The sequence below is a fragment of the Schistocerca cancellata genome, chromosome 4 (genome assembly GCF_023864275.1).
Source record: "Schistocerca cancellata isolate TAMUIC-IGC-003103 chromosome 4, iqSchCanc2.1, whole genome shotgun sequence".
Classification (NCBI taxonomy): Eukaryota; Metazoa; Arthropoda; class Insecta; order Orthoptera; family Acrididae; genus Schistocerca; species Schistocerca cancellata.
Genome location: NC_064629.1, coordinates 499,325,188 through 499,339,320, shown reverse-complemented (window position 1 = coordinate 499,339,320; position 14,133 = coordinate 499,325,188). Strand labels below are relative to the sequence as shown.

The window sequence follows — 14,133 nt, the reverse complement described above, 5'->3', positions numbered from 1 at the left end:
AAATGTATGGTTTATATAGGGTGATTCCGTGACGATGCTATGAACTTTCTAGGATGACAGAGAAAGATAAATGTTTCATTTTGACGTAAGGGTACCTGTACGGGGAATGAACGAGTTGAAAGTTATAAGAGAATCGTTCTCATACCACTGACAGTGTAAGTTTGTAGGGTAGGCAACGTTCAGAGGTGGTAGTATGGACCAAAACAAGAAAAAATATCTAGTAGACTTGGGCTCTAAGAGCTATGAGCACTTGATCAATAGAGGAGCTGTGTTTCTCAGTAGTGAAGCTGAACAAGAGCTCGTAGCTCGTAAGGTATGCATTTTAGAGCCCAACTTTACTAGACATTTTTTCTTATTTTGGTCCATACTGTCACCTCTGAAAGTCGCCTACCCTACAGTTTTAGCGACGCTTTTCGCATATAACTTCCGATTCGTTCGTTTCCGGTACTAGTACTCTTACCTCAAATTGATACATTTATCCCTCTCCATCATCCTAGAAAATTCGTAACATCGTCACGGAATCACCCTGTATAGACATACATTTACAGTGGCCGGCGCCTGTAAGTCTGACGCTCTGTAGTGTCGTTGGATGACATTTCCGGACATGGGTTTCCATTCAAAATATTATGTACTCACTCCCCTTTACAACTCCCAGAAGTGCGTAAGGGGAATTTCCGAACACCCTGTATACGTTTTGTGAATTTACCTTGCAGTTCTACTTTTTTCGACGAAAAATGCGTTTGAATATGGCGAAAGGAAATATTAGGCTGCGCTACAGTTCATTCTGTTTCCACAACGTTTATTTTCGTTTCTCACCTCAATCAGATTATCACCTTTCAACCTAATCTAGACCTCGAGTTTAGCTACAAACTGGTCTGCAGCCACAACCAAAATTCACGGTGTAATTATCTAGCCTAAAATGGTTATGTACGGTGACGAGCTGGATACTTCATAAGTTTCTTGGTTCCCTTGTCATAACTACTGTGACAGACCGTCGCCGAATAGAAAATTTACAGAAATGTAAAAGCAAAATAAGCAAAAGTTTCAGAAACAACACACTAACAACCGCAGAAGCCACAGTTGGAAAAATGTTTACACAAGAAGACTGTTAGTCTTGTCATCTGTACAAACTATATGGAGGTCACAGTAAAGGAAGAGTCTAAAGCGAAATAACCTGCAGCTCACATTTTAAAATAATGAAAATACATGGTAATACATTGGTAACAGCAGGAAAAGGAAGATAATGGACTTAAAAAAATTAAGAAACTAAGTACGTGGCAACATCTTGTTGAGACAGAAGAGCGGTAGTTACCTGTAAAGCAGAAAGGAAATGTAAACATCTTTAATTACGTTAAGGCAGTTTTCTTTCATTCTCTATCTCAGTGTTGGTTATAGCCTGTCTATGAATTCATAGAAGGCCAAAACTTGCTATCAGACTTATTACGGTAGAAGCATAGACAAAAATGACCACCGTCTTCTGAAAACAGGTCTGATCTAAAATGGAACAGCATTCCTTATGCTGCATTGTTTAGATGACGCTTTCCGTCAATAGCATGAGAAACTCAATGCTGCTTCAAGCAACGTTTCTTTTGAATCGTATTTTCCTGAAGACATTGTTTATAAGTAGTGTAACAAACAAAACTTGATGCAATCCCTGCATGAATGTCGAAAACAGTAAAATATGCTGTCGGACGGATTTTTTTCAGGAAACAATAAAAACATCCTTCTCTGGGCCAATCGCGGGGGAATCACCCGAAACTTTCGACAATTATCTAAGTAGCTAAAAGTTTTATTACTTGGCATTCAAAAGGAAAAGTGTTGATTTTGAAAATATTACCTGCATTCGTACTGGGACGCTATTGTCTGTCCGTAATGTAGATTAACGGGGACATAGATAGCTTATTCTACATTAGTTCCAGAATCCGAATACCTGTCTTCTACCATTTAAATTCTGTTGTCTGTGAAATATAAAACATTAAATTACTAACAAGTTTCCTCACACTCAAAATAGGACCTTGTTTCCGATTGGGAAGCTGGCCGCGGCGGCCGAGCTGTTCTAGGGACTTCAGTCCGGAACCACGCGGCTGCTACTGTCGCAGGTTCGAGTCCTGCTTCGGGCATGGATGTGTGTGATGTCCTTAGGTTAGTTAGGTTTAAGTAGTTCTAAGTTTAGGGGACTGATGACCTCAGCTGTTAAGTCCCATAGTGCTTAGAGCCCTTTGAATCATTTTTGAACCGAGTAGAAACTAAAAAGCATTTTCGTTACTCAAGGCGTTTTAATTTAATATCAGCGAGTTCAGTGCCGTAATTATGACAGACAGAATACACTAAAGTACAAAATTCTGACTAAGTCGCTAAATAGAACTCAAATGAGACGGTATGAATGTAAAAATTTCACAGTATCGTAAAATTCTAAAGCGTTTCCTTCTTTGAGTCATATCACTTCCCGTAAAAGAACAATTCCTTCTCGCTTTCCCGTCTGTACTTTAGAACGTTAATAGATTAAACGTTTGTTTTGTTTGATTATGTTTCCTGCTTCTATCGCGAGAGGACTTGGAAAGGTGCTTAACTCAAAGCTGTCCCCGCATCATAGCGACCGTGAAATCTGCCTGCACTCTCTAGCGGCCTTCATGTAAATTTCACAACTAGTTTCGTCTCAGTCACTGCCCTGGGCATACTCTCTCCCGGTTTCTTCTTAAGCCCTCAGCGAAATGTTACCTTCTCTTGCTGCTTGGTTCAATATCACGTTACGGAGAGAGAAGTGGTAACTCTAAACATAAACTCTGGAAGACACAATACATAGTTCTTAATATCGTAGACGTCTGAAGGTAATGGAAAACGTAGTACTTTTAGCTTCAGTTGAAAATGCTTCCCCTGCTAGATTGACATATATACACAAATAAAATATGTTATGTTTCCGTTTTCATGGAGTTTCTTGCAATACTCTGGCATCCAGCACCTTATTTTGCAGCTGATCTTGAAAATTTAATCGTCATATCAAATTGCAAATTTGATAATGGTAACTTCAACAAAAGTCGAGACCCTGCGCAACAAAGACAGTTGTAATGTGACGGTGCGTATTGCAGCGTCAAAATTTCGCTCCAGTATTTTATTAGGTAATTTTCCACCTTATTATGAATGCCTTTGACACAAGTCAGAAGCCGTCAGTCTGCTTTGTACTTTTCGCAAACTACTGCACCAGATAGCGTTTCGACAGACGAAAGGAAATGTAGGGCATATCGCATAAATAAAAACATCGTGTTTCGTTATTTCTAGCAAGTGGCAGACGCACCACCATCCAAACATTGATATAAAAATAACTGCGGCGACTGGGAAGGGCGCTTTACAAGCTTTCAGTGTAAGTATTCTATTTTTTAAAATGCTCGATACTGACTTCATCTACTATTATCAGAACTGAAATGCGTACAGCCTCGTTGCTTCCTTGCTAGTCAAATATTTATGATGTGCTTTGATTTATTTTTATCTAGTAGCTCATTGTGCAGAAACAACACCGACCGGTATCGAGCTGTTTAAAGGCAGAGAAAGCCTTCAGAATCGCTGAATCCTACAATGACACTTCTGCTCGATGGTGCTCAACGTTTAGTCATTACTACTAATGAAAAAGTCGTCATTACTGAGAATGTGGTGATTTTATAAAAATTGCGTTGAATTTCAACAGTTACGTTTCCTTTTACCCACCTAAATAGCCGAGGTCGCTAATACAAACTATCTCGGTGGCGCTCGACATGGAGATATCTACATTTACATCTACATCCATACTCCGCAAGCCACCTGACGGTGTGTGGCGGAGGGTAACTTGAGTACCTCTATCGGTTCTCCCTTCTATTCCAGTCTCGTATAGCTCGTGGAAAGAAGGATTGTCGGTATGCCTCTGCGTGGGCTCTAATCTCTCTGATTTTATCTTCATGGTCTCTTCGCGAGATACACGTGGGAGGGAGCAATATACTGCATGACTCCTCGGTGAAGGTATGTTCTCGAAACTTCAACAAAAGCCCGTACCGATAAACTGAGCCTCTCTCCTGCAGAGTCTTCCACTAGAATTTATCTATCATCTCCGTAACGCTTTCGCGATTACTAAATGATCCTGTAACGAAGCGCGCTGCTCTCCGTTGGATCTTCTCTATGTCTTCTATTAACCCCACCTGGTACGTATCCCACACTGGTGAGCAGTATTCAAGCAGTGGGCGACAAGTGTACTGTTACCTACTTCCTTTGTTTTCGGATTGCATTTCCTTAGGATTCTTCCAATGAATCTCAGCCTGGCATCTGCTTTACCGACAATCAACTTTATATGATCATTCCATTTTAAATCACTCCTAATGCGTACTCCCAGTTAATTTACGGAATTAACTGCTTGCAGTTGCTGACATGCTATATTGTAGCTAAATGATAAGAGATCTTTCTTCGCAGCACATTACACTTGTCTACATTGAGATTCAATTGCCATTCCCTGCACCATGCGTCAATTTGCTGCAGATCCTCTTGCATTTCAGTAAAATTTTCCAGTGTTACAACCTCTCGATATACCACAGCATCATCCGCAAAAATCCTCAGTGAACTTCCGATGTTATTCACAAGGTCATTTATGTATACCGTGTATATTGTGATAACTGGTTCGAGTACTAGGAGTGGATGAAATTTTGACGGACGTTTTTACAGCAAGGGGAGGCGAGTAGTTGAAGTCGAGAGCCTATTCACCAGACTGCGAACCAATATCCTGCATTAAATTCCAACCCTCTGTGTAGTACCTAATGGAGCGATGACTCGTGGCACTGCTGATGATGATCCGACTACTGTTCGGTGACGTTAATCTCGGCAGGCCCTGGGGATGTTCCACTATGTATCAGCACCGCGTTTCATACTCTCCTTCCGTACGTAAAAACACGAACGCAATACTGCATTGTACAAGCACTCAACACAGTCAGCGACACAACAAAGAAGACACTTGACAATTCATAAATGCTCGGAGAAAAGCAACAGCCAACCGGATCTACCAGGTCTCTGTCCAGGAGCCCAATAAGTGATTCTCGGTGCGCACCTCGCTCTCCCCTCCTCAAACCCCGCCCCACCTCAACGCTCATTGCGTAGATGATTGGTCGACACGAACATTGATTTCTGATATCATCATGAAATATACTGAGCGATGTAAATGGAATTTGCAATATTTTGAGACAAATTTATTGAACGTCCTTTGTAATGAGCCGAAAACGACAGAACATTTAGGCCTTATAATAGCGCCGCTGTAAGAATACTAATAAAGAACTTGCAAGTGCTTGTTACTCCGGATATTTTTCAACTAATTAGCGATTCAGTTATGAAAAGAACACAACGGGTATCGTTACTTACTCGGTGTAGAATTTGTATCAGTCTGTTGTCGGAAATATTTTCATCTGATTATTTCCTTTGTTACTGTGTTTCCTCAGCAAAGTACGAACAGCAATAATAAAACACAACCTACTTCCTCGTGCCCTACATCAAGAGTCACAGAACGTGATCCGTGTTCACGACTGACGTTAGTAACAGGCAAGTATGACCCTCATTGCTGTGTTGCTCAAATTGGTTCGTGGGAGTCTTCCTAAAACTGTATTTCCAGACGAATCATAGGTAGAATAATGTCTTAAGATATGTAAAGCTGCTTGTGTAAAAGTACACTACTGTTTCAGAATGGTTATCAGTTCTTGAGTTCCTGAAAAAACTAAGATGAGAAGTCGTAGCTGTCTCTGTCCCTATTCTTACATTAGTAACCTAAGCGGGGAAGTGTATTACTTTTGAAAATCTCTTAATGACAAATCTAGCAAATTTCAGTACGGATTCATCGCAGAACTAAGTAAGGTTAGAATTTAACGTTCCATCTACTCCGAGGCTGTAAAAACCTGTACCTCTCTAGTCTAAGCGACCCTTCAGGAACAACGTTGCTGAGCTAAACGCCGGAGTTACCTACAATGGAAAACCCATAGTGTTGCGCAGAAATCAATGTATCTCTGCTGAAGTAAAGAATCGAGAGATTTGTGTAGCAAATAGTATGTTCTCTTTTGCAGCTACATTAATAATGAACTGAAGAATATCTAATGAAAATTTTGGCTGCGTCAAGGCTCTAAGCTGGTTCTTCTGCTCCGTTCACCAGGGCTCTTTCACGAAGTTTTCAGAACATGCATCATGATGCCTTTAATGTCTTCCGCATATCATACGACTGAGTTGTGTATCATACAGGTCGCTACTAAACTATAAAGTGGCTTGCAAGACCGAATATTAAGTACTTTGACTGGATGCAAATTTATGCCGTATTTTATTGGAGTGAGGGTCTTAATGTAATGAAACAGTACGTTCTTCAGAAATCTTAAGTTTTCGGTTGTCAAAAGGGTAGATAGGAAAAAAGTTGGAGAATACTATAGTTGAACTTCCCCTTATGCCTGGATGGGAAGCCAGACATCTCAAGCACGGGGGTCAGAACGGTGGCGGACAGTGCATTTCACGGTTTCACTATATTCAATACATTTCGTCAGCCTTCTGTGTAACATGAGCATCAACAGGATTCCACAAAACCAAGTGCGTACAATCACACTCATAAATTCCTTACTCCTGCAAGTAATTGTAACAGCTGCTGTTTCGCGTTTATATATAGGGGTAGGACAAAAATGTGGATACGCCGTGAGAAAATCTGCTTGAACAAAAAAGCTACCCAAGCTTGCGGTTAGCGCTGTTGGATTTGACCACGAACGGCGCCTATGCAATGTCCTCAACACGGTGCAAGTGTCAGTCGTGTGTGTGTGTGTGTGTGTGTGTGTGTGTGTGTGTGTGTGTGGTTGCGAGTGCATTACACTAGAGCTAAGTGAATGGGTAAATTGTTGATTGATGCTCGTATGGTGGGTGCTTCCGTATCCAAGATAGCCGAAGTGTGTGGTGTTTTGGTGTTTCAAAAGCTACCGCAGTACCGCATCGAAGACTTATACTGCATACACAGAAAGCAGAAAAACATCATCCGCTAAGTTACAACGTGGACGAAAGTGTGTGACGGTCACTGAAGAGGATTTTGACGAGAAATAGGGGAGGACAGGCTACAGAAGCCACTGCAGAACTGAATGTCGCACTCGCGAATCCTGTCAAAAATAAAATTTAAAAAAAATTAAAAAAAACGAAGCGAGCTCCATAAGCAGGGAATTGCAGGGCGAGGTGGAATTCCCAAACCACTCATCAGTAATTCATATCCCTGCAACAGGAAAACGTGGTGCTGAAACCATAAAATCAGGACTATGGGGCAATGAAAAAAAAAATCATTTGGTAGCAGTAATCTTGTTTCACACTTTTTCCAACTCCTGCCTGTACCAGGACTATGGGGCAATGGAAAAAATCATTTGGTAGCAGTAGTCTTGTTTCACACTTTTTTCAACTCCTGCCGGAATTTACGTGCCAGGAGTAAATCCTTGCGGGGTGCAGTGATGGTTTGGGTAGCCATATCTTGATGTTCCATGGGTCCCATGGTCACTCTGCAAGGTCGCATTATTTTCAAGTATTATGTAATCATTTTGGCTGATCAAGTCCACCCGTGATACAATATATGGTCCCCAATGGTGAGGTTGTGTTCCAACAAGATAGAGCCCCTGTTCATACAGCTCGCGTCCTCCAGAAATAGTTCCGTGAACACGAGGATGAATTTCCACATCTACGCTGGTCGCCAAAGTTACCAGATCTCAATAGTGTCTACTTTGGAGCGAAGGGTGAGTGATTGCTACTCATTTCCATCATCGCTGTCTGAACTTGCCACTTCTTGGCAGGAAGGAAGACATAATATTCCCTAGAAAACCATACAGGAACTGTATGTATCCAGTATCCTGGCAGCCGCTTCAAATGCCAACGTGTTTCCTACACGGTATTTGGCGTGGTAATGTGTTGCGTTTTTGGTGTTTCCATACTCTTGTTCACCCCTTGTACTTCCCGTCTTCCTCACGCTTAACTTGCTGATGTTCTGGTCTTAGAAGTCAGGCGATACTTTCTGTCTTTATTTTTGTATTTATTTATTTCCAAAAATTTCTGCAGATGAAGAGTACACTAGTGGTTGTACACTCTCACAGTTCCTAAAAATATTGTGGAATCAATTCGTCTCATACAGAGAATTTATGAATAACCTACTTCACAACGTATCTCCCTGAATTTGTAAACAGGCTTTACAAACACAGGTTTGCTGTTTCGACACTGCCCAACTCTATTTGTGTGGCTGTTGTGTCTATTGTAAATAATGACGCTTAAATTATGACATTTTCAAAAGGTTCATGTTCCAAAAATTCACACGCATCGCATTAGCGCGAGTTTTCTCTTTTTCTGTTTGATGGAATGTACTATTTCCTGCAGAATTCGAAGACTTTCCGCCTGGAAGTGAACGAAAGCTGGAAAGAAGTCTGTCTAAAAATAACACCAGGGTTGCTTCTTACTTTAAGTTTATACTTTTATGTTTTCCGATCTTGCTTTTTCACCTTCGGCCCTATTTATTACTCTTTGCATTCAGGTAGCATTCGTACTTCTACGACAATTTCCCACTGCTTGCTTCTTGAAATAAACAGTAATTACCGAAAAAATTCACACCATTATTGCAGCCACTTCTGTGTTGAAATATAGATTCCACACTTCTGCCTGTGTTTCTCTGTAACTGATTCTCATTTGACTCCCCAGTTCAGCGTACTCTTAGATTGTAGAAATTTTATGACTAGATGTGTGACCTGCAGGAAATGAGGTAATTATGAAATTAGGTGTATCAAGTAAGTGGTACTACGTTTAGACCTACATTTGTTTTCCGCGACCCACCTTGCAGTGTGTGGCATGTTACATGGGATACTAATATCATCTTTACCTTCCTTTTCCCTTCGAAAATAGTCCGCAGAAAGAACGACTGTCGGGTAAGACACTGTGCAAGCTGCAATTCCTCTGACTTTCCTATTACGCTCATATGTAGTAACTTATCAATCGTTCTCTCTGCATCTACTAACAAAAACATTTACGTATGTCTTAATTGAGAATGATTTAAAGGTGACTACAGGAATCGTAGCAATAATCTTTAATAAAACTTAAATAATTCAGAAGCCGACATCAGAATAATTCTGTCCACAAAGACAGCACATTGTTTTAACTTCAGAAAACTGAAACACTGGCATAAGGTTTCCATAAAAAGTTAATTTCCGCTTTATTTTGTCCGCTGTTTGAAATCTATAGATAAACGTTAGTCATAGTGTTCACAAAAAAGTAACTTTAGCAGTACATCTTGTTTAGCATCCCAATCACAGATTTGTTCTTCGTAACTTCCTTTGTTTGGCTGCAACATACTCCCCGTTCTATACTTAATTGACTAACTAACCATTAAGCAACAGCAACAGTCACAAGTGACACTGGTAAAACTAGTCTGACTATGCTCAATGTATAGTAATGATCATGTCTCTAATATAAGAACAATAACAATAGATAAATTACTTTTTATTACGACTCCGGAATTGAATTGCTGGCCCGGAGGACGATGAGGCGAGGGTGAAACATTTACTTAGTGGACACCCGCTTGTAAATAGAATATTCTGAGTATATTGCATTCAAAACATTGTACAAATTTGTGTTTACCCTTTCATCGAAAAGACATCTCTGATCGGCAGAGCATCGCTCCCTCCACAGAACGAGAATAGAATGCTGGTTTCCACTCGGGAATGCAGCATATAGTACCCAGACTGTTACATACTTAATTATTATATATTAGTTTACGCTGCTGTTTGTTTCCTGCTCAAAGTTTTGTCTAGTCTAACAAGGAATCTTCCGTGATTAAGCACTGTCGGTGGATTGTCTACTTTGTATCACCTATTCGGAACGATTAACTTTCATTTCTGGTAAACAATTGCACAGATGGAGTGTTTGCCCCTCAAATTTTTAGTTATTTTCGGCATTGCTTCTCACTATTTGCATAACGACAACATCAAAATGGTGTAGTTATGAGCCGGCCAGTGTGGCCGAGCAGTTCTAGCGCCTCAGTCTGGAACCGCGCGACCACCACGGTCGCAGGTTCGAATCCTGCCTCAGGCGTGGATGTGTCTGATTTCCTTAGGTTAGTTAGGTTTAAGTAGTTCTAAGTTCTAGGGGACTGATGACCTCAGATGTTAAGTCCCATCCTGCTGAGAGCCATTTTATTTATTTATGTTCTACTTTACTGGATTTCGGAGGAACCTCCAGGGTTACTGAAGCGATAGGATAGCGTAGGTAACGCGTAGTTAATGTCTCTCTAAAGTCTATTGGGATTCAGAAATTGTTCGATAATACTGATTCTCACGAAAGGAATTATTCTAAAAGTCTTGTTTGTCTATTCTTCCCACATTCTGACACACTAAAGCAACGCACTGTTGAAAACTGTACGAGTACAGCGATACATTCGTCGCAGAGGTGAGAAATGTTTATAGCGGTATTTTTGCATAAACTGTGTGTTCTACCGTCTGACGCACAGATGGACGCTCCACGGAGCGACTGCAAACTTCAACATGTCGCTGATTCCTGCCCATTCTTTACAGTTCCACCAGAGGCTGTCTCACGATGCTGTGAGACTGTCACTGCCTGGACAATGAATATAGAACAGAGATTCGACTCAAACTATGGAGCACTGCGCGTGAAATGCTGATGTATAACATGACACCTACTTTTAATTTACCATCTTCCAAAGAGCAAGAATAAGCGAACCTCAGCTCACCAATTATTATCCTCGTATTAGGAACACTTTTCACAGCTCAGTAATAGATGTAATTGTCAGAGTTGTTCCACCCTTCACGAAAAATATTGCAGCTCAAGAGCCCACAGAAATTTCAACATTTATTATTCAAAAACGTCTACGTAGATAAGCTAAATTCTGGAAGTAAGAATAATGCCGGATTTGATATTGCATTTCCTTGAAAGATTAGTTTTGATTAATTTTTTATTCCTGGATAGTTTACTTTAATTTATTTATCCGTTTCATTAATAACGAGATCACATGGAATTTTGGCATATAAACTTTGCGTTGCATTGTAACGTTCTATTTTCTTAAGTAACTCATGAAGAGGGCAATTAAATGTTCTTGCTGAGAGGCCCAGTAAAAAACAGTAATCACTTTCTAACTCTGGAAAGTACTAGGAATGATTTCGCAAATTAATACGAAGGGATCATGAATGTTAGCTGACGTTATTTAAAAATTACATTCCCCGATTCATTGAAAGACTACTAGTTAGCGACAGTTATAGCCAACTCCTGCAGATGACGGTTGTATGCTGTATTTTCTACGTACCATAATAATCCGGTGTGAAAACAGCTGAGTGGAAACGAAATTGTTTGTTTTTCTACATGTCTGAGGCCTTCATTACGATGCGATTCTAAAACGCTAAATAAGTTAACTTCTTCCGTCCTTATGCCGTCTGATACTTCCCCAGCTATAGCTTTCTTTGCATAGTATTCTAAAAATTTGATAAACATTAGAAATGGGATTATATAATACCGTAGGCTGCTGTCTACATCGTTCTTGAATGTGCCATCGGTTTCGGCCAAGGGCCATTATCCACCACCTGCTGTGCAAACATCATGATGCAGAAAATTTCAAGTGAGAAATGCGTTTCTAGATTCCAGTAACATAAAAGCGATATGTATGCCACAGAATGAAATTCCATTTGGAACGAATAAATATAACTGAAAAACAAAAAAAATATATTGAAAATTTTCGATATATCTTGTTACAGCCGTAATACTAGCCATGTGGGTCAACTGCCTGGAACTAGGTCTACGGCCTTTATAGGTTAGTTATATTTTACGCTAATGGTTGTTCACGATTCTTGGCCGTTTTATTTTCTGTGCTCCTTGGATGATTGTCTGCAATTGGTACTGCATTCATCCACCCATGCATGATTAACCACCATTTATAAAAATTATATTGTTGATACTGTTTTTTTTACTTTTACACCATCTGATCAAAAGTACTCGGACATGTTTTAACAGACATACAATTGGGGTGTATACACCTTTGACCTGTATGACTGTTTCAACTCAGCTGGAAAGACATCCAGTGAGGTGTCTAAATATCTATGGAGTAATGACAACCTATTCTTCATCAAAAGACGAAACGAGAGAAAGGTCCATGCTGAGGTCAGAGCAAAGTCGACGTTCCAACTCATATCATAAATGTTCCGCTGGTTTCAGGTCACGATAGTGGGCAGTCCAGTCCATTTCAGGAATGTTATTTTGCACACACCATTGGCTCACATATGATGCTTTATGACATGATGCACTGTGATGCTGATGCAATAACCGTCTCCCAACCGTTCCTTTACTGTGCATATTGCACAATGCTGTAAAATTAACTCATATCCATCCGCATTTAGCGTTGCCCGAAGCACATCAACTGAACAACAAGAAACACCCACAAACTGTAACACCACCTCCTCCGTCCTTCACTGTTGGTACTACACATGATGGGAGGTAATGTTCTCTAGTCATTCGGCAAACGCAAAGCGTTCCATCGGATTACCGTAAGGTACAGCGTAATTCCTTACTCCAAATCACTCGTTTCCAGCCAACCACTGTCCTGTGGCGTCGCTTTGTACACCACCTCAAGCGTCGTTAGCACTGACTACAGAAATGTGTGACTTATGAAGAGCTGCTCGACAGTTGCGCCTAATTGTTTTCAACTCCCAAAGCAAAGTCATTGATCTGGATGAACTACTGATAGCACTTTGGAACACAGAAGTGAGTCCTTCCACTGATGTCATGCGATTCCTTACAAACACCCTCTATAATGCTCAACGATCCCTGTCCATCAGTACATGAGATCTGTTGGTCTAGCTGTGGGCGTTCTTTCGCATTTACGCTTCACATTCGCATAACCAACTTTCGACATGGCAGCTTTAGAAGGGTTGAAATGTCCCTGATGGGCCGACCGTGGTGGCCGATTGGTTCTAGGTGCTACAGTCTGGAACCTCGCGACCGCTACGCTCGCAGGTTCGAATCCTGCCTCGGGCATGGATGTATGTGATGTCCTTAGGTTGGTTAGGTTTAAGTAGTTCTAAGTTCTATGGGACTGATGACTTCAGAAGTTAAGTCCCATAGTGCTCAGAGCCATTTCTTTTCCCTGATGGATTTGTTACATCGGTGGCTTCCGAAGACTAGTGCACGATCGAAGTCACTGAGCTTTCCTGACCCACTCATTCCGATGTTACTGCTTTTCTACTGGTAGCGTAATAGTCCCCGCATCCTTTTATACTGGTGAGTCCCCCAGTGATACTTGGTGGTCAGTTCCGCATTACATAGGCGTGCCCATATCCTTCTGTTCAGAAAGACTCTTGCTGTTTACTCAAGCTCTAAGTATTGCTTGTATCGTTAATAACATTTTGAAACATCATTTTCACCTGAAGTTTTTTGTATTCATAACGTTTATATAACAGCTGCTGTACAATTATCTTTGTCTGAAATGAAATGTGCGTATGGCTTTACTGGCCGAGAATCCCATCTAGGAAGTTCGGTCGCCTGGAGCAATTCGTTTTATTTGTCGCCACTTTGGCGACTTGCGCGTCGATGATGATGAAATGATGATGAGGTTAACATACAAACATAGCCCCGAGCATAGGAAATCCCCGACACAGTTGAGAATCAAACCGGGATCGAGAGACAGCAATGATAACCACAAGACCACGAGTTGCTGACTTTTAACGGAAACCAGTCACATTAAAAAAAAGACTGTTTAAATAACAGCTTACGATTTTATATAATACCGTATGTAATGTTTCTGAATGTGTTTTTGTGAAGTTGTATGGTGATTGCGCGTTTCTCCACAGTTAGATGGTACACGTATAGTAGCTGATGCATCTTATTGAGCAATAACACTCGCTAACTGACGTCAGAGCCATTTTAACGTTTCACCCTGCGTATCCGAGGCTTTTTTTTTGTTAAGCAGTATCATGTCTTTTTTTTTTCACTCTATCATGCCTGCAGAGGAGCATTTGAGCACCTGTCTGTCATTCACCGAAACCATCACAGTGGCAGATTACAGTTGGTAATCGCTACAGAAACAGAAGAAATGAATGACTGAAGCCATCGCAGACGCACTGGTATTTGCTACAGAAGCAGAGAAAATGAAGG

The 14,133-nt window shown here is 40.8% G+C and overlaps 1 long non-coding RNA gene across 1 annotated transcript in view; it reads left to right on the top strand.

The window, feature by feature from the left end:
* Positions 1–14,133, top strand: part of LOC126184754 (uncharacterized) — a 159,655-nt gene that overhangs the window by 1,321 nt on the left and 144,201 nt on the right. The window lies entirely within an intron of this gene.